Genomic DNA, 20140 nt, shown 5'->3' with positions numbered 1-20140 from the left:
GCTTCCATTTTCTCTCCAACCCTTTTAATATGTTGTTCCCAGTTGCCTTCATTTGACACACTTTGGCGGTCTAGGCAACTGCTGGTGCCTGCACCTGTACATACTGCAAGAATAAGGCTTAGACAGATGTCTTCTACCCTTCGCCATTCAGTTGACAGAGCAAGGATGTCTCGCCGGCATTGCAAAAGGGCCCAACAGGATTGCTTTAATTTGAGAAACTGGCTGAAAAAGCTCTTTCTGTATGATGGCCAAGATCATCAATCATTTTCCCTGTGATTTCAGATGCATATGAGTTCAATTTAGTATCTCGCAGCAGAGAGTCATCTGAATGCGATGCGTAATCCGCCAGTTACGTGATACAGTGTGAACTGGAGACCAAATGATATTTTGGCAACTTGACTGATTTGTGGAAATTTACCATTAGAGGAGAAGCTCAGCAGGCGAAGCAGCTTCTCTTCGGTTGACATTTATAAAGTCCCTTTCACGTCCAAAGCTTAATTAAATTCACAATGCTGATAACCCACACAGAGCTGCAGACACGTAACTGAAACGCTGTATCTGAATGGATGGAGATCCACTGTGATTATGGAGTGTTTGTGCATTAGCTGACCTGCGCTTCTGGATTCATAAACCTTTCTCCAGGCTGAGAAAATTGATGGAGATTAAATACAGAACCAGGGAAAGTATTTCGTTCTTTTTACTGTAGATCAAACAAATGAGGAGATTGGTGTTATGCAATAAATTTCACACTTGTTAGTGAGCATCTCTTACTGTAAATATTAATATTTACATAATGAATCAGAGGTTAATAGGTTCATTTACAGTGGAGCTGAATGAGTGTTTACTGTGCTGGCAAAGTATTACTATTTAACCTAAGCATTCACTTTCAGAATGCTAGCAAAACATAAAAATAACTGTCGTATCATCTTATGCATTTGGCCTCTCCATGCTCTGCATTTTTAGATGTGACGCACCTCATAGAAGGGCTTGTAACTCAATCACACATTCACTCATATTTAGCAGACAGTTCATTTGCTTTTGATGCGTCACAAGACCGTTTCACATCAATAACACTTTGTGTTCATCTTTTGTTACAAGTTTTGCTAGACTGTGCAAGTTTTAGAGAACTTTGGCAAAACTCCTATTCAACAAAATGAGAAACTGTAGCACACACCTCAGTTTTGGTCAAAATGATTAATTTTAGAATGTATTATCAATTTGTATGTGTATGCAAAGTCACACTGTTAGAATCGACTTAATTTAGTTTTTAATTTGATGTTTGGATGCAAGGTTTTTGGGAATAAACATGTTGGGTTGATCAGGAGGTTCATCAGCTTCAGCTGTTTTAATGTCTCTACCAAGCTAACCCTGTCCTTCGCTAGCTACGGTAGCGTAGCTGAAGTCACTTTGAGGGTTTCGCAGATAAAATTTTCCATCATATTTGCTGTATATACTGACATTATGGCAAAATTGAGGCCACGCAACGTCGGTAACGTTAAGGTATGATTCAGTCATACATACTTGCTGTAGCTGTAGGGCATTTTGAGATAACCCATCAAAAACAACACAATCTGTCCTCTCAATCATGTGTCATTCATTCAAATATCATTTGCAACTGATAACATACTATAAATTTAGCTACCTAGGCCTGTTGAAGTTAACATGATAATAACACATTAAGGCAACCTCACTTTGACAGTTAAAAATGTTCTTTCTGACCCTATGAATCACCCTTAGTTCAAGCTGCAAATTGATGAATCATGTTGTATCAGAAGTCGCTGTATACTCGTTGAATTGGTAAGTGATGGAGAAAGGGACATTCCATTGAAAAATTTTGCCAGAACTTGACAAAACTAAGGCTGTGTGTAGTTACCAACAGCCTAGGTTTAGTTATCCTGCCGGTAATATCACATACAAGCTAAGCACACATCTAACACCAACAGTGTTAGCCCTGGTAAAACGTGACAGACCCTGTAGTTACAGAATAATAACCCTTAGTATGTAATAAGCCTGGGATTTAAGGGGTAATGATATAAATTACTCAATGAATAGCCACAGTGTGCAGGCCTACATAATTTGGATCATGTCCAGTGACAGTCACACTTCCTTGTGACTACTGGACATCATTGGGGAATCATAGCTACCTTGGGTTTACAGCCCATTGCATTGATGAACAGTGGAAACTTCATCGTCATGCTGATTTTAAGTAAATAGATAAGCAAATTCTGTTCATTTGACTGATTAAAAAATACATTTGTGATTAATCAGGATTAGCTACACAAAGTCATCCGATTAATTGCAATTGTTTGACAGCCCTCAATTTTGTCAAAGACTGAGGAGTGCAGTACAATGTCATATTAAGTTAAATGGTATTTTGGCCAGTGTTCTGTAAAGTTTGACCAACCTAGCTACCAGAAATGGGGAGCATGGATTGGAAAATTCACAATATATGTCATAGCAACTTGTAAGAGGAATTGCTCAAGCAGTGATGTAATTGCAGTCAGTGTAAGCAGAGCTATCACACTGTGGTCTCTGCATATGGCTTTAATTATATTGCTACTTACATAATTTTACATAGGCAGCTATAATAATTTTAAAAAATGCCCTTCAACCATTAGCTTGCATAAGAGAACCAACTTGACTAAAGAAGCAAAGGCATTTTTCATAAGGCCAAGTTTTTTTTTTTTGCACCGAAGCCCTTAAGATCCTGGTTATACAACTGAGCCAAAGAATTGATGCCTTGCTACTAATTAAGTAGAGGTTTTAAGGGTAATAAGGGTCTAGGAAAGGATTCCCAAATGGTGCTGAGCTGTCAATGCAATCACAAAAAAGATGCCATAGATACAACAACCAGCCAGAATTTAAGAGATGCGGCTTTGCCAGAGCTGATTAAAAACACCACAGTTACATCATCAGCTCAAGTATCTCTGGAGACCACTAGAACCACACTGGCATACATTATTGCCAGGTTCAACAAGGTAGATGTCAATTTCACACTCACACATGTCACATCACCCCATTAGGAGGTGCTGGAAGATGGATCCAGCTGACCTCATATTCACATTGCTTAAACAATGGCAAAGCAGTGGTCTAAAATCTCTACAGGTGGAAAGCAGTTAAAAATTCTATTTTCCACACCGTACAGGCATGTGTGAAATTCTGCTGCATTGCTTTGCAAATGCTACAGGATGCTGCGTGATGTTATCTGATTCAGGGTTTTCAGTTTGCCTCATCTCATATTGCTGCTGTCACTCTATTAAGCTTCCTTTTCACAGTTTTTGTGCAGTATTTTGCATAGCAACGTACAGTACCTATCTGTTTTCCACAGCATGTCATCACCATTAAAACACTGTTACTCCTTCTTTTTTTACAGCATTTTTACATTTTACATCTATAATGTTAAAGTAGAATTAAAGGTAGCTATACTCTACATTTTTCTTTTCTTTTCTTTTCTTTGTTCCCTGGGGTTTTACTGTGCCTTTAAGACTGATATACTGATATACACTATATGACCAAAGGTATGCACCTGATGAACATCCCATTTCAAAACCTTTGGCATAGACAGGACATTTGTCCCAAGTTTTGCAGCTAGAACAGCTTCCAATCTTCGGGAAAAGCCTTCCACTAAATTCTGTCTTCTGGAATTTACTTTCATTCTGCCACAAGAGCATCACAAAGGTCTGTACACTGATGCTTGGCAACAAGGCCTGGCTCACAGTTGGCATTCCAATTGATCCAAAAGATATTAGAGGTCAAGACTCTGTGCTGGCCTATCTAGTTTTTCCAAGTCATTTCTTTATGCTTTGTACATGGAGCACTGTCATGCTGAAACAGGCAAGAGCCTTCCCCAAGCTACTGCCACAAAGTTGGAAACAGACAATTCTCCAGAATGACATTGCATGCTATTGAATTAAAATGTCCTTTGGCTGGAAAGGGGTTAAACTCAAACCATGAAAAACAGCTCTAGTCCATAATTCCTCTATCAATCCTTACAGTTGGCACCATAAAGGTAGTGCTGGCATCTACCAAATCCAGATTCACCCATTAGACTTCCATGACAATCACTCCAAAGAATTGCAAAAACTTTACACCCCTCTAGTTGACACTTGGCATTGCACATAGGGATCTTAGGTTTATGTGCAGCTTATTAGTCATGTACGTCTAATCCAGTTCTTGTTCTGATGAAAAGTTTTTGTAATGACATTGCTTCCAGAGACAGTTTGGAATGTGGTAGTGAGTGTTGGAACTGAGGACAGACACTTATTACAGTGGCCCCATTCTGTGTATTGCTTCATGCCTGAGCTGCCGCTGCTGCTTCTACATGTTTCCACTACACAATAACTGTGCAAAAGATCACTTACATTTACCTTTGACTGGGGCAGTACAAGCCATTCTACTGCCAATGTTTGTCGATGGAGTTTACATTGCACTATATGACTGAAATAGAAGAGGCCATGTAGTGTGTGGAAATGACTTAATTGGTTGCTCGGTATTGTGGCTTGTTTCAAAAAAAGGTCCAGCTTCTTATAAATTCTACATGAACGACTCAGCCAAACTGCTGTATGCTGAGCTGGTGAATATCTAAATATGTTTTGTGACATTAGTTTATCTCACTCTATGGGCAATTAAAAATAAGGTGGCTTGTTTACTTGTAAGAATCTGAAATTCATTCAGAATTTCAAACACACACTCTTTTTCAGTCTTAGTCTCTTTCCCTGTCTCTCCAGCTGAGCTTGTGAGTGTAGGTAGGCCAGCTTTGTTACGGTGTATCACAGAAAGCTCTTTCCTTGACCTCGGAGCCTACACTGATTCCTGCCGTTGAAATATTAATGGTAAGGTCTGCTATGTGTCCACACTCAGGCCTAATCAGCAGCTGGTCATGGTTCTGATTGGACCTGCAGCTTGCAGTCAGAAGAGGAGCCGGGTCTTGGCTTGCTGAGGGACTGGAGAGCTCTCTCTAATCCAATATAGGAGGCCAGTAAAGGAAGCGGAACCCTGGGTAATTCAGCTCAGCCGCTGCGGGCGGTTCCATTTGAACTGCGGCCCGTGACTGGCAGACCGGCCAAGTCCACGCGTATCCTGGGTCTGCAGGACTGGGAGATGCACAGGCAAAATAGCGAAGGTCTCTGGCGTCTGAGGAGATCAAAGCTGCTCCACTTCCTCTATGGCTTTTGTTTGGTCTCCATGTTAAATGCATAATCCAAAAGAAAGAGGGGGAAGGAGGGGTGAGTGAAGAAGAGACGGAGGAACTGTGAGAGGAAGCTTCTAAAAGTCCAAGAGGCTCTATCCCTCCCTCCTCCCTTTCTCCCCTCTCCCCTTTCTCCCCTCTCCCCCTACCAACTGCTATCTCCTGGACTTTCAGCAGTTCCATCTTTCATTTGGTGTGACAGGGATGAAAGTGAACGTGTGGCTCCAGGAGAGATCTCTCCTCTCTGATGCTCTCTCTTCGTGGAGGGAGGTTTTTTGCCTGATGGCTCATGTCTGCTTCTGTGTGAAGATGGAGGGTGTGTGTCATTGTGTGCAATGTGTGCATTTATGTGAGATTTGCTGGAGGACACTGTACACTTTATTCTGTGCATTTTTCTATTTACCAACAAATTAGAATGAATAAGTGAGGATCAAACAGTCTCTTCTCAAACACAGCTGACTAATCAGTTGCGTGTCAGCAAACAGATATAGTCTACTGAGTCTGCATGGGAATATTAAAAGGATAATCCAGCAAAAAAATCTAACTTACTCACTTTTCCCCAAAATTCCAAAATGAGTTGATCAGCCTAGATATCTCAGGCATCTGGAGTTTGCTGCTAGGTAACAAGTGGTGAAAGCTTATATTGCAGCAATTAGCATCGTACCAACTACATGTTTAAATCATCACACACTTGCCAAGACCAGCTTAGTATTCTCAACCAGACTTGCTTACGTGGTTTCAGACACTATGTTACACAATGTTATCTATATAAATGGACAAAAGTGCATTCAATTATTGTTAAAATTGTTTAGTTTTACTCAGATACATTTCCAAGACAATATCATATGTTTTACTCCTTACATCTTCATTCATTTACACCTTCAAAGTGCTCATTAGAAATCTCAGCGGTCAGTTTTTTATGTTTTTACTTGGCCATCATTTGATCAGTTGGTTCCTATGCATGCCATAAAACTACTCCAATTGAAACTGCTAATTTATCTTTGTATGAGAAATAGCAAGGTTGGTCACCACACAGCAGAAAATTTACATGCACTGCTAAATAAAGAAAACTTTCCATTTATTTGTTAAAACCACATATACAAATGAATATATATATATATATATATATATATATATATATATATATATATATATACATATTTACATACAATTTTAAACATAAAAATGTTAATATTACAGATGGACACTGTTTGATATGTTACACCTACATGGGTATGTTTAAACATATTTACATACTATATTTGCATGTTGGCATATATTTCAACATTTTTGAAGAATGGGACAGTTAGATTTAGCATTTATATTTTAAAACACTACATACAGTGAGACCAAAAATCTGAGACCACTAGTGAAAATGTGGTCTGGTGGAAGTTTTTCATTTGACATTTATCAGCATAACAATCTGAGTGAACAGGAGAATCTTTGAAATTCTAAGACAAATTTCAGACTCTCTCAGTGTTTGTTCTGCTTTAGCACTAATGACAACGTGCACTCAAGCTGGCATGAACTCTGATCACTAAGTGTGACAAAAGCCTCTGACGAGTAGATCAAATCACCTGAGAGTTTTATGAACATGAGCTTCAAAGGAAGGAATAGGACAAACAAAATCTGACCTTTTTGTACAAAGACCTCAACATGGTCAGTGTCACAAATTTGAACATATTTGATTGGTGACCTGGAAATAGTGCAGAATCTTGAATATCTATTTTTTTCTTTTACTTGCCATAAATTTTCTTTATTTTAAAGTTTTCAAAACAATCAGATTTTCTGTTGTCTGTTTGCAGGTTTAAATGAAAACAATACTAGATTATTAAAGTGGTCTCAGACCTTTGGGCCCCACTGTATATTGCACATATATTTTAGTATATTGTCACTGTGCAAAAACTTCATGCCTCCATTGTTGACATTTTTTTCATTTTTTGCATCCAGTTTCCCACTTCTTTGTATTAGAATATCATGATGCACAGAACAAAGGAAATTTCCCAAATGTAACTTCCATTTAAAGATTAACTTCCATTATAAGTTAGGATTTTTTTCCTTCTTCTGTAAAATGATCAATGGGATAGCTAGCTAAGTTACTAAAAAGTCAGGGGAAACCGGGGAGGGGTTAACTAAAGCCATCAGCCTCCCACTGACAGTAAATATTCTAAAACACAATGTCACCAGGCCATAGGATACTTACACACACGAACAAGTGGAGCAGAACTCTTTCAGTTAATAACAGCGCTAACTCTTGTAAAAAGCAACATTAAACTTCACAGTTACAAGCATCTACAGGGGCAAATGGGAGAATTCAAATGAGCTGGTGAGGTTGCAGAGCTCAGGGTTGCCACAAAAATATTTTGTGTTGTCTGAACTTATTCCACCCCTGTTTGTGAATATAAGCTTCCATTACTTGAAACCATTACTTCCACCAAATTAGCCTTATAGCCCTGTAGCATCATTGCATAACTAAAGTATTGAATTTCATGCATTAAACATGACTTATTTGATCGAATAACTCTACAGCATTAGGTTTAGGATCAGTATCAATATGAGGTATAATATCAAGGTTAAGGATAGGATTAGGTTTTGGGCTGAAGAATATTGGTGGAAATAAGCTATGATTGCTTATAACAGGGTTTCCACTATGTTGGCCTTATAGCCTTGTAGCTTTATTGCAAAACTAAAGAATCAAATACCTTGATAGAGTGATATATTCATCATCGGGAAATAATAGTGCATTTTTTCCCAATTGCTTTAACTGAGAAATAATAAAACACAAATAAACCGCTTAAAATCCCAGGGTTGTTATTATTCTTATGTTATAGATTTGTGTAGTAGAACTTCATGGCCACTTCTGGCCATTTAAGGGGTTTAAATATTTAGACTATTGGCTGTGTACTGCAGACAGCATCTGTCTTGAATGTGGACAATCAATAAGAAAATATTGCATTGCTATTAAAGATGCACACAAGTCAAGAGCAACATTAAATTGTGTGTTTTCAGCAGTCCTACACTGAGGGTTAGTAAAGAGTGCTTCCAGCAACAAATAGCACCACCATACTCTAACTGCATTAATTTAATATAGTAAGACCTCAGATAGAGAAAACTGGCAAAGGTTAGAAAGCTCATTACGTGCAAAAGATCAAGCTTTTAACATGCGTGCAGGAAAAGCTATTAAGTAATGAGTAAATGGAACACATTTAGGGCAGGGGGAGCTTTGTTCCCCGTGTCAGAGGACTGAGGCAAGCGATAAAATGAACATAATTTGTTTCAACTGGCTGACACGAGGCTTGCAGAGAGGGCGAGAGAAAGCAGGGGCTGCTTAGTGGCTGCGTGTGTTGTTTAAATGAGCTGCTGATGGAAGTGTTATTGTCACTCAGCTGTCATAATGTGATATTGACTCCATTAACATACTGATCTTCAAAGACCTGAATCTTACAAAGTGGGGTTTCTTCCTCAATTTGTGAAGCTGCAATGAGATTGCTTGTAAAGTAGCCAGTATTTATATGTGTGCGCGTGTGTTAATGTTGGTGGGTGGGGGGAGGGGGGTGGGGGGGTGCTTCCAGTCCATAAACATACATATGTCAGTCGTTAGGCCCAACTCTGTGCTATGTTATATGCACCAGCAGTAACAACAGCAGGAAAAGCCTCTGGATCCATACAAAGTGTAAATAAATGCAAAGTTTCCTGATTTAATATGTTTAGCTACAGTACTGTGTAAATGTTCACACTTTGTTTATATATTGTTCAGTCATAATATTACTAATATTACATTACGATCAAGTCTAATCATTTTTAAGAAAAAAAAACAACAAACAGAAAACACATATTTAACATAATTATGCAAAAAAATCACAACAACTAAATATAAAATGAAAGGTTTCTTTCAGGTTTGTCCATGAAATCTGCAGGGATATTTTTCCATATCTTCAAAGTTCAGTCTTAGAAGTTGGTTGCATTTTCTGCTTCTCACTATTCAAGTAACATCTAAACACATTCTGAGATGTTGAGGTCTGGACTCTGGGGTGGTCAGTCCATTGTTCTGAGAACACACAGTTTTTTTATTTATTTATTTATTTTTTGTTTAACTTGCATTTGCTGTGTGACTTTTGTCTATTTTCTTTTCTCAGTAAGGGCTTCTTGGCAGCTACACGTCCTTTCAGTTTTCTCACAGTGGAAGGATGGACAGAAACACCTGTGGATTTGTTAGATCTGTAGCAAGAGTGGAGCTTGATTTTCTCCTCTGTCTCAAAGATGAAAGCTCTAAGCACTGTTACTGATCGTGACAGTTTTTGTGGTCTACCAGATCTTGAATGGATGTTAGGAGTCCCAATTTTAAGAGTCCCAATTTTAACCACTTAAATGGCCAGGGTGACCCCCAGCAAGCCCAAAGTTTTACTACTCACTTCTTTAACTTAAGATTTGCTCAGGTATTTTGCACTGAAGTCCCTGTATTTACTGAATAATAAGCCTTAGTATGTAATAAACCTGGGATTTTAAAGGGTTAATAAACTCCAGTTTAGGAAACTCCTGTTTTTCACTTACTTTCCTTTGACTTTCCCCTTGCAAGTGAATTAGATTTTATCTTCTCAAAAATATCTCCTTATAAATGAATAACTTTTACTTAATGGCCATTTTGACTGGAAATTTGATAAATGACTTTTGCACAGTACTGTATATTACATTAGCTCAATTACCTTAGAAGTACTGCATGAATCAGCTTATTTTAAAAAATGTAAATGTGATCAACTGGGAAACATTGATATTCACACTTTTTAATGTGCATTTTAATGTCTTTAGTTAATCTGCAATATGTATCATTCTCGTCGTTATGCTGGAAAAATGCCAAGGCACAATTCAGCATGAACTGACCTCCATGATCTTCAAATTATTTTTAAGGTTAGGTTTAAAAGATGGATAGGATTAGCTTTTGGGCTGAAGTTAAGGTTATAGTTAGAGTGAGTGTTAGGTGTATCACCAGGAAAAAAAGGAGTGAACTCAATGGATATTTAGATTTAAATGCAAGTTAAAGGCAAGGCAAGCATTTATGAAGCATATACAGTGGGTTATTCAAATAATGTGTCATTTTTGTGAAAAAATCCACTTTTAAGATTGTAAAAATGATCTGGGACAAAAGCTGTAATTTAACTCAATGCTTTAACCCCTATAACCTAAGAAAAGCTAGCTTGTACTGAAGTCCCTTTATATGAATAATAAGCCTTAGTATGTAAAAGCCTTGAATGTTAATGGCTAAGTAACAAAGCAGCTTTGAGCCAGTCCCATAGTGAGAAAGCCTATACAAACCTTACTGAATGCTGATTGGATATCCCATTTTTGAGTTTCTGCTGCTTAAACTGCTAGTTTGATACTTTTGTTTTAGAGCCAATATGTTTGAATGCATGCAATTGAGTTTGCATCATATATAATTTATTTATGTACATTTTATATGGTTGTATATATTATTCATATGTCTATATTATTTATTGATGTACATATCACTGCGGTGTACCAAAGACAAGCACAAAGCTTTGATCATGGAATGTAATTGCCTACCATATTCAATAATAATCCTTGCTTTGGAAGAGACAAGCTTCTTCTCAGAATCCTATAATTAAGCACGGCCTAACAGAAGTCAGGATGCACACATGGATATGCAGATTAGCTTAACAGACAGGAACATGTCCGAGGATTTCATGTGAATTCCATCCAAAATCAATTTCTCATGCTTTTCTTCATAATTTTCCATTAAAATGCTCAAAACTCCTTAGGCCTAGCAGATGCCTGCTTTAGAATGTATTTGTTTGTGGAAAAACTCCTCGGTCAGATGCCAGTGTAGCAAAAACTACAGAATGGTCTGCCATTTCTTTGCGCTTGAAAGCATTTCAGACTACTTTTTAGAGCCTTAAAAGCAGATTACTGCTTTTCATACAGCAAGCCACAGATTAAAGTACCATTTGATGTTTGTAAACATTGATAAATTGTTTCATGGGATCTCTTGAGGGAACAAACCTTCAAATAAAAGTGTTTATAAATACTAAAACTAGAATGCAGAATGGCATTTGGTGGTTGTGAGCTCTTAAAATCATGCCTTTAGTCAAATACTCTGCAAACACGTTGTTACATTTGGGTCTTTTGATTGTTTTTCTGCTGCTGGTGTGGTAAACATTGACAAAATCAATTGAACTCAGTTATGAAAGAGTGAGGTCAGAAGGAAAGCAGCTATCAGTTAAAACAAACAGTCTATCTCATAAATTGTGTTTACTATTGTAGTATAACTATAATAGGTACACCGTGTAAATATTTTGGTGGACGGTTATTAGCTTGTTAGGCATGCTTACAGCACATAAATTGTACGAGCTAAAGGAAAATGCAATCTAATTCAAAGAGCAGCTACAATGACTAGCAGCCTTTTGCCCATTTGTCATGCCACTGCTTTGGGAGAAGCCAAAGAGTGATAGAGGGCAGAGAGGATTTTGACTAAATGTTCCCTGCAGACCTAATACAACTGAACTACCACAAGTTCAAATGCAACATTTCCCTTTGTAATGGATGCTAAGTTAGTGCTCTAATTATTATCCCATGACATTAATTGACAAAGATAACAAGGCACACATGCAAAAATGAGGCAGGTGATTTGGAGTAATTACTGTGCTTTTTTGTGTCTAGAACATTTTGATGAATCCGTTCAGCTCTAATGGAAATTATGATTAAAGGCCATTGATTTACCTAATGATCTAATGAGTTGATTTAATTATGCTCAGGGAAGGTTTTATGATAGCGCCGTGCACATGCAAACCTGAGAACACAAATCTATGAGTTTGAAGACAATATAACAAAATAGCAGCAAGTAGACTGAATTATTGAAGTAAGCCTTGTTTCTTGCAAATGTGCCTTAAATGATTTTTTAGTGCATCACATTAGAGAACACTGTGGTACTGCAAGACTTCCAGTGAGAATAATGAATCCAGTTTCTGTATGTGAAGGTCCTAGGGCATGAAGACCCCTGAAATAAGAAACACCCTCTTAGTGTATAGTAGTTATGTCAGTCTTATTGGGAAGAATACACATTAGCCAGGTTTCTATTGAGTTTGAGCACATGCAAAAAATAAAATGAAAATAAGGTAAAAATGTTTAGGGTTTTTTTCTACTGGCAATTTCTAGTAATAAAGATGGTTTGGAATAAGGTCATTAACTTAAAAAGAATTGGAATTTGTAAAATTTTAACCTACATCATCAAACACTGGGACTATAGCCCCGTCGTTAAAGGAAACTGACAGAACAACCTGAAATGTTGGCTAGTCAGTAGTTTGTGTAGCAAAGGTGCTAGCTAGCTAGAGTAGAGGCTAATCAATCTGAAGTTTTATGAAGTTTTAAAGCAATATGATCTGTAACTTCTAAAAACTAAAGCTGTTGAATTAGCTGGCAATGTCAGGTAAATGAACTAGCTACACATTTGCAATTCACAAAAAAAGAGCCAATTGACTTGTTGGTTACTCTGTGAAAGGGAAGGCTCCTCTAATTGTGGACATCTACACAAGTGCAATAACCAGAACAACCTGAAAAAACATGTTTTTTTGTGTGCTACTGAACCAAACACAACAAATTATTCATAGAGTTTTCTTTTTAATTATACTAGTGATTTCAAATGTGTTTTTGAAATGGTAATTTGTCCTTCAGTTTCCAGTGTTTTGGTCTCACCCCATTCTAAGGGTATGAGTCTGGAAATAAATGCCCAGTGGCATAACAGAAATGGATGCCAAGTGGACAGACTTTCCTCTAAGGACTTCATCCTAACTCCTTTAAACACTGCATTTTACACTTCAGTTCTTTCCTACCAACTGACTTTTTTCTTGAATGAAATGTTCAGCATTTGAAGCCATATCCAACTTGATGCCACTGCGAGCTGCACAAGAATGGCTTGGCAGCAAAGAGTGCACATAAACAAATCTCTGACTCGGTTCCCTATCTCTAGTGGGAGTTTAAAGAAGGTGTTTTCAATAAAGTGGCCTGTGCATGTATATCACTGTATATTCTTTAGGAAGGGGCTTAGGGCCTTTTGGACAACACAAAAAGTTTTTTAGAATTGTGTCACACATGCAAAACAGGAAGAGACAAATGGATTTAGGTGCAAGTTTGAGTTTATTGAAAGTCAAACCAAACAAAAGCAACTAAAACAAAATTAAAGGGAAAATCAGGAACTCAGAAAACTCACAAAACACAAAGTAGCATACACATAAAAACACATGGAATCATTCAGGACCTGACAAAGGAACAACAAAGCACAATTACTCAAACGCGAAACCATACGCAGATGAAGACACTGATTACGGAGAACGGGGACAGAGACTGGGGAAGGCAGAGCCAGGATAGAGGAACCATGACATCTAAACAGGTACATTTTGTAATTTCTAATTTTATGCCTTGGCGTTGGGAAAAAGACCTTCTGCTCACAGTGTGTTCTGATGTCTCGAGGACACTTATCCCACTGATTAGAAATGCCTGAGTGTATCATGGACATCTGTACCCTGCTCATGGTGGGGGCCTGAGCAACACCATGTGACAGGGCTCTGGTATATTCAGAAGGCTTGCTGACTCTTAAAGATGGGTTAGTGTGTGAAGAGCTGCCCCTCTGCCTGGATATAGCCACCTCGGCCTGTCCTCGCATGAGGCACCAGATGAAAGAGACTTCACTGAGCTGTTCTTCTCACCACTGCCAGGGGGAGCGGGGCTGTGTGACACGGGGTGCTGGACGAGCTGATGCAGTGCGTGTGGCTCAGAGCAGGGATGTGCAGCCAACCGATAAGGCCACATCTCGGGGCTAGGGAAATTAATATCTCGACGCGGGAGGCATAGCTTTGAATACTGAGATGGTGGATGACATTTCTGAGGTTTTGGAATGAACATGAAGCCACACTTGTGCAATATAGACTGTGTAGGCTTACTTCAATCTCTTGATAAGTAATACCATCCCAATAAGTGACGAGCGCTGATAATTCTCTGTAAGTAGAAGTTTAGGTTTATTAGTCCTAAACACACAGCATAAACCCATATCTTCAGCACAATAGCAGCAGACGGACTGCTCTCACATGGCATATGATAGAAGTCAAAGTGTCTCCACAGCCAGATTGTAAGTGTAGAGTATGTGCAGGGGTGTCACAACTGGGGGAGTAGTGGAGCTGACTATTCAGGATGCCTGGTGAAAAGGGCGCTGAAAGGCAGTGGCATGTGTGGGACAGGCTGAAGTGGCACTGGCCCACACAGAAATTTGACTCCACCACAGGTGCCAATGGGCTCCCTCACTGAAGCTATTGGTTGACTGGTTGTTAGGTTGTCAGTTCTGAATATGGTTAGGCATCATTTATTGTGACACAACCTGAGCAGAGCAGAACCTTTCTGCAGCACTGTGTTTTCGTGAATGAGTGTTTTGTGTGTGTTTTTGAGCGGCCAAAACAGGCTTACTTGGTTAGAATAAAAGACTACAATCCATACAACTAGAAAAAACTCAAAATTTAGCTTGCTAAATAAATATCATGTCTAAAACATATCGAGGAAATAAAATATCTCACTTTTAGTTTAATGTTTAAGGCTCCATCAGTTGTGTCAGCTGTGTCAGTGTAGCCATGACCCAAGACGTTTTAAAATGCTATCTATTACACACCATTTTAAAATCATTTTTAGAAGTGCTATTTACTATAAATTCTATAAACATGTTATTATTGTAACGTTTTCTCTCTTTTTGCATTTCTTTGCTATACTTGGATAACTTTTTTTCATTTTCCAACTCAACTCCCAGAAAATCACACAGAAGAACCTGCTCTCCATAATGTAGATTATTGCTTAATTGCCTTGTTAATCCCAGTTTGTCTTTATGCAGTTGTGCCATCATATAACAGTACAGAATAAGCCATTATAGCCATGACCATTGGGTGGGGCTACAATAAAATTACTCAAAAGAATCAATACAATTGGAAATAACAGCTATTTTTAAATGTATCTATTTTGCAGTAGGTTCTCATAACATCAGGCTCATAACATCAGCACATATAGTGTATCTAATTTTTCTTAGATATCATTCCTTGACTTAAAGTGCCTAATTTTGCCTGGCTGAAATATGCCCCTGACCCCCAACCCCCACCCTTGAACACTGGTCTCGACCAGTTTAAAGTTGGGAAGAGGGTTTACAGAAACTCTATAGAGTCCAGGCCAAAGACAAACTCCCTGAATTTTCAGCAATCGCAAGAAGACTAGAGTCACTCCATCATCACAGCACTGCCTCACTGCCTCATTCTCCTCACAGCAGATCAGAGTAGCAGAAACAGCATCAGTCAGTCACATTCAGCGTGCGGAGGTGACACCACAAGCTGAGTAATGAGAGACATGCAGCCTCCAGCCACCTCTACCTGTGACCACACTGACCTGCCATCAGTACTGCATGTCTACACATTTGTTGCTGTTTAACATATAACAGAACTTTCAGACTATTAAGCATTCTATTTACACCTGTCCACACAGATGTGCTTCTGCTAGACAGCCTGAAGCCTGGTTGTCATCAGTGCTGATTTTCCCACGTTACATGCAAATCCAAAGAATTCTCTTCCAAAACCAAAGATAATGCCACGCTTAAAATGTTGTTCCATGTAGTTCTATTTTATAAGGAATGAAAAGAGAACCTGTCTCCTGTTTATAAAATGCTTGAAGCTTGTAAATAACTCAGTGTCAACTAGCCAAGCAATAAACAATTGGACACATCCAAATCTCCCTATATAAATTCAACACAATGTATTTTTCTGGTTTTTCTAAGTTTTCTAAGTTTTTTATGCACAGATTCTTCAGTAATTCTTCATATATATGCCACAGATGTCATGTAAATAAAATCTATTCAAATTTTATCACACTTATATTTGTTCAACTTTTTTCTACTTCTTTCACATAATTATTTTTTTTGCAATAGTGTTTTTATATTTAGGTTGCAAAGTTCTTTTGGTTCAAACAACATAGAATAGGTTTAAATCAATTGAGCTCATCCAATGAATAAATACCTTTCCCCCTTTTTTGCTTATCAGTTATTTTTTTCTGTTCTGTTTTGTATGAATGTTTAAAAGCCAACCCATGCTTTATTTACATTTTAGCGACAACCCCCCCCCCCTTTTTTTTAAATACAGGGCATCAAACAATGCCATACTGTGCTTACATGACTTACACAAAAATATCACATACAACTGAGCAAGGGCTCAGTTGTGTTTTGCTTTCATTTACCTTGCATTCATTTGACTCTTTAGAGACCGTTATAAGTAGCCTCTCCATCTACAACTCCACCAAAGGCGTTAGTTATGCTCACTCTGCTTTCAGCTGAATTGTTGATAGGCACTGGCTGCAGGGTTTGTTTTCATCTGCAGCAGGACATGTAGGTTTCTAGTAATATTAAAAAAATGCTTTTGAAATTATTAATCAAGCATGAAAATCTGTTAGTGCCTCATTTTCCCAATGGATTTTTGTGCTTTCTTTTTTTGTTGCTCTGTGATTCATTGTCCATAACAATAGCTGTTTAGATTTGTGCTTGTGTGTAATGGACTTTTTTGATGTAACTCAATATACCATGTAACTTTATTAAAGTTTCAGAATATATCATTTGTTTCTCACTCTGTACAACTTTGATAACTATATGGAAGCTAAACTGCACAAAAAATGTCTCATTTTGAATTAAATGCTTTTGTGATGTCACAAAAACCAACACAATTACATGTATCTGCTTATTAAGTCTACAGCATTTAGAACTTGCACATTCACAATAAAGACTTTCAGCATACTAAAGAGTTTTATTTCACAATAAAGAATATTTCAGCACGGACTGAACCGTGCACGGCACAGGGCAGCCAACCAGAACAGAGATCATCTAGTAAAACGAATGAAAACAACCTGTTTAAAGAGATAAACAGTCAAAAAATGTTAATGTAAAAATGGTTTATTTTTAATGCTATTAAGAGACCTTCACGTTCACATTTTAAAATAATTTACTATTAAATGACATCTTTGGTGTATAAACTACAAAGTTTAAGTGGATCTGAGGAAGAAAAATAAAAAAGGCAATATAATAAAATAGACAATACATGATAATGGTAAGATACAGGCCCTCTACGTGTCTGAATCTGCACTCGCAGAAATGGCTGAGTGACAGAACTATCTGGCAATAGTCATTACATATGTGGTTATAACTTAGGTTTAGGGGGAGGAACATGCCTGAAACCCCTCCTTCTTCCAATTTAACGCCCTGTAAATTCCCTATCTCCTCCCTGTTCCTCAGTCCTACTACAACTACGAGGGGGGATCAGGCCTTCCAGCTACAGGCAGAAGCTGCCCACACCTCCAGCCCGAGTTCTCAGAGTTCTCTCTTTCAGTCTTCCCTCATACTACCACCATGTTAAAGGCATGGACTAAACTCACAAAATCAGGTTTAGCAAACAGTTCTAAATATATATTATGTCCACAGTTTAAATGTCCTAACTGAAGATTTCATCTTTAAATCTATATAATAATGATGGAGACTGGTTTAAGAATATTTCATTCAGGGTGGCATTAAGCTCAGCAAGAGAAGTTGAGCTCAAAATGGGAAAAAACATGGGACAAAAAATGGGACAAACGCAAAATGACAGGAATAAAAATGTACTAGTACATGATATCCTGCCTGACAGTCCAGATGTGTCACTCAGTGGGATGAGTGTGACTCTCCTAATGACTGTGTGAACTCTGCGCCTCTGCAGTGCGGTAATGGAACCGATGAACGATGTAGAGTGTAACTCAGCCAGATACAAAGGTCTCTTAGCAGCATAACCATCAAACACACACATAGGCACACTTTTGCTTTCACATACTTAGTAAAAATGTGCCCTAATTGAGCACATTGTACACAGGCACATCACTGCCTCCTACCAAGAGCTCAATGTAGTGCAATTAGTAAATGCTGAGCCTAAGTACAGCTTATTCTTACAACCCAGAATGGGTTCTAAGGCATCAAACACTGATTGCCCTGTGTTCTTATAATACATGCTCAGTCATAAGCGCAAACTTGGCATGATAGCTAAGAAATGGAACAGTTTTGTGGACTCTGGGTCTCTATGGAAACAGCAGCTATGGGGACTGTGTTCCACAAGCTTATTCTGTGGTCAGAATGGCAGTTCTCCTTGACACAGCATGACCTCACCGTCACAATTTGCATAATGCAAGGCTAAAAATTCTGACACAATTAGAGACTCCTCTCCAAACGAGTGTGGGCGCAAAAAAAAAGCAGGGGCCTCTCCAGTGTATGGCGTCTTGGTGAGCGGGGACTGTTGTGTTTGGCACGGCAAGCGTGAGAGGGAGATTGAGTGAAGCCTTGTGCTCGTTCACCCTAGGCCCACTCCCTGCTATTCCTGCTGCCATGAGTGGAGAAAAAAACAAAACGGGCAAACAAGTTTCCTAACGACTTCACGTTTTACATGAGATGGTTAATGCTCCACTACTCTCTGCAGGAGAGTTTGTGACCGGCGCAATAAAGGGACAAATACATCTCCTCTTATTGATATCCAGGAGTCAGCATTACCTCATCTAGCATACAGTAGGGGCTCGCTCACCATATATCACTTGCCGTTAGACTGCTTCATTAGTGACTGAAATAGTTGTGGTGCAATAGCGGCAGCAGCTGCGGCCTGCCCTCCACAACGATTTCTTATGCAGTCTTGGATTTAGACGACCTAATGATTTATTATTGCGCCCAACCTTAGAGCGCCATCCCGCAACAGAATTTTCCAAATATCACGAAATGGCTACATAATAGTCAATTTCCCCAAGTCTCAGTGGTTGAAAAATGTACCAAATGACTGGCACTCTTGGGGGGCGTATTTTCTCAGCGAATTTTCCCATGCCCACGATGTCATTATAAATAAGACACCGATCTGTACTGCAGTCTTGTCCAAATGGACGAACATCAGTCAAGCATTCGTCCCTGAATGGGTCCATAGGCATGATTTATTTGAGCTGCAATCAAATATCACCCTTGTTTTCCTCCTGCTTTCTGTTGTGTGTATGCATCACTTTGTACGATGCTCTCAGTATGGCTTCTCTTTAACGGCCCAGTCTTGCTCTGATTACCTTCAGAAGAGGATTGTAAATAGTGGACAAATCATTTTTCCCCAGACTTTACTCAAACTTTAGACTAAAGTTACTGTACACTCTTAAAAATAAGTGTTCCTCAATGATTCATGGCTTGAACAGTATTACATGGTACAGGGCAGGGGTTTCAAATTCAGATTATCTGGGGGCCACTAGCAAGGGGGTGTTGTCCAAAGAGGCTCGTTGAAAAGTGCAAGGGAATTTTTTCTACTAAGTATGAATTTTAACCACATACAATTTTTTTATTTATTTATTTTTTAATCTAATGCTTACGTAGCATTTTAAACTTAAATATGGGAAAAAAGTATTATTATTATTATTATTAATAGTAGTAGTAGTAGTAGTGGTAGTAGTAAACAATTACAAACCAAAGTCCAACAGCAGGTTTTCACCTAATAAAAATAGAAAGCAGTGATTGATAAATTCTGTTTGTTCTGCATTAAATTAACTGATAAAATGAAATAAAACCACATTTGATGGTTTACCTTATCCACTTCATTGTTATTTTTTTCATTTTGTACATACATGTTCATTTCAAATTTGATACCTGCAACACATTTCAGAAAAGTTAAGACAATAGCATGTTTACCACAGTGTTACATTACCTTTCCTTTTAATAACACTTAATAATGGCTTAGGAACTGAAGATACAAACTGATTCAGCTTTGAAATATTAGAATATTTTGCCTTTCTTCTGTTATTCAAGTCTTCAGCTGCAACTATGAGACCTTTGTTATTGTATTATGTGCTTAATAAGACACACGTCTTCAAAGGGAGACAGGTCTGGACTGCAGGCAGGCC

Source organism: Pygocentrus nattereri, chromosome 27, assembly GCF_015220715.1.
Source record: "Pygocentrus nattereri isolate fPygNat1 chromosome 27, fPygNat1.pri, whole genome shotgun sequence".
NCBI classification, from domain to species: domain Eukaryota; kingdom Metazoa; phylum Chordata; class Actinopteri; order Characiformes; family Serrasalmidae; genus Pygocentrus; species Pygocentrus nattereri.
The sequence above is the reverse complement of the archived record's forward strand: the minus strand, read 5'-3'. Positions refer to the sequence as shown.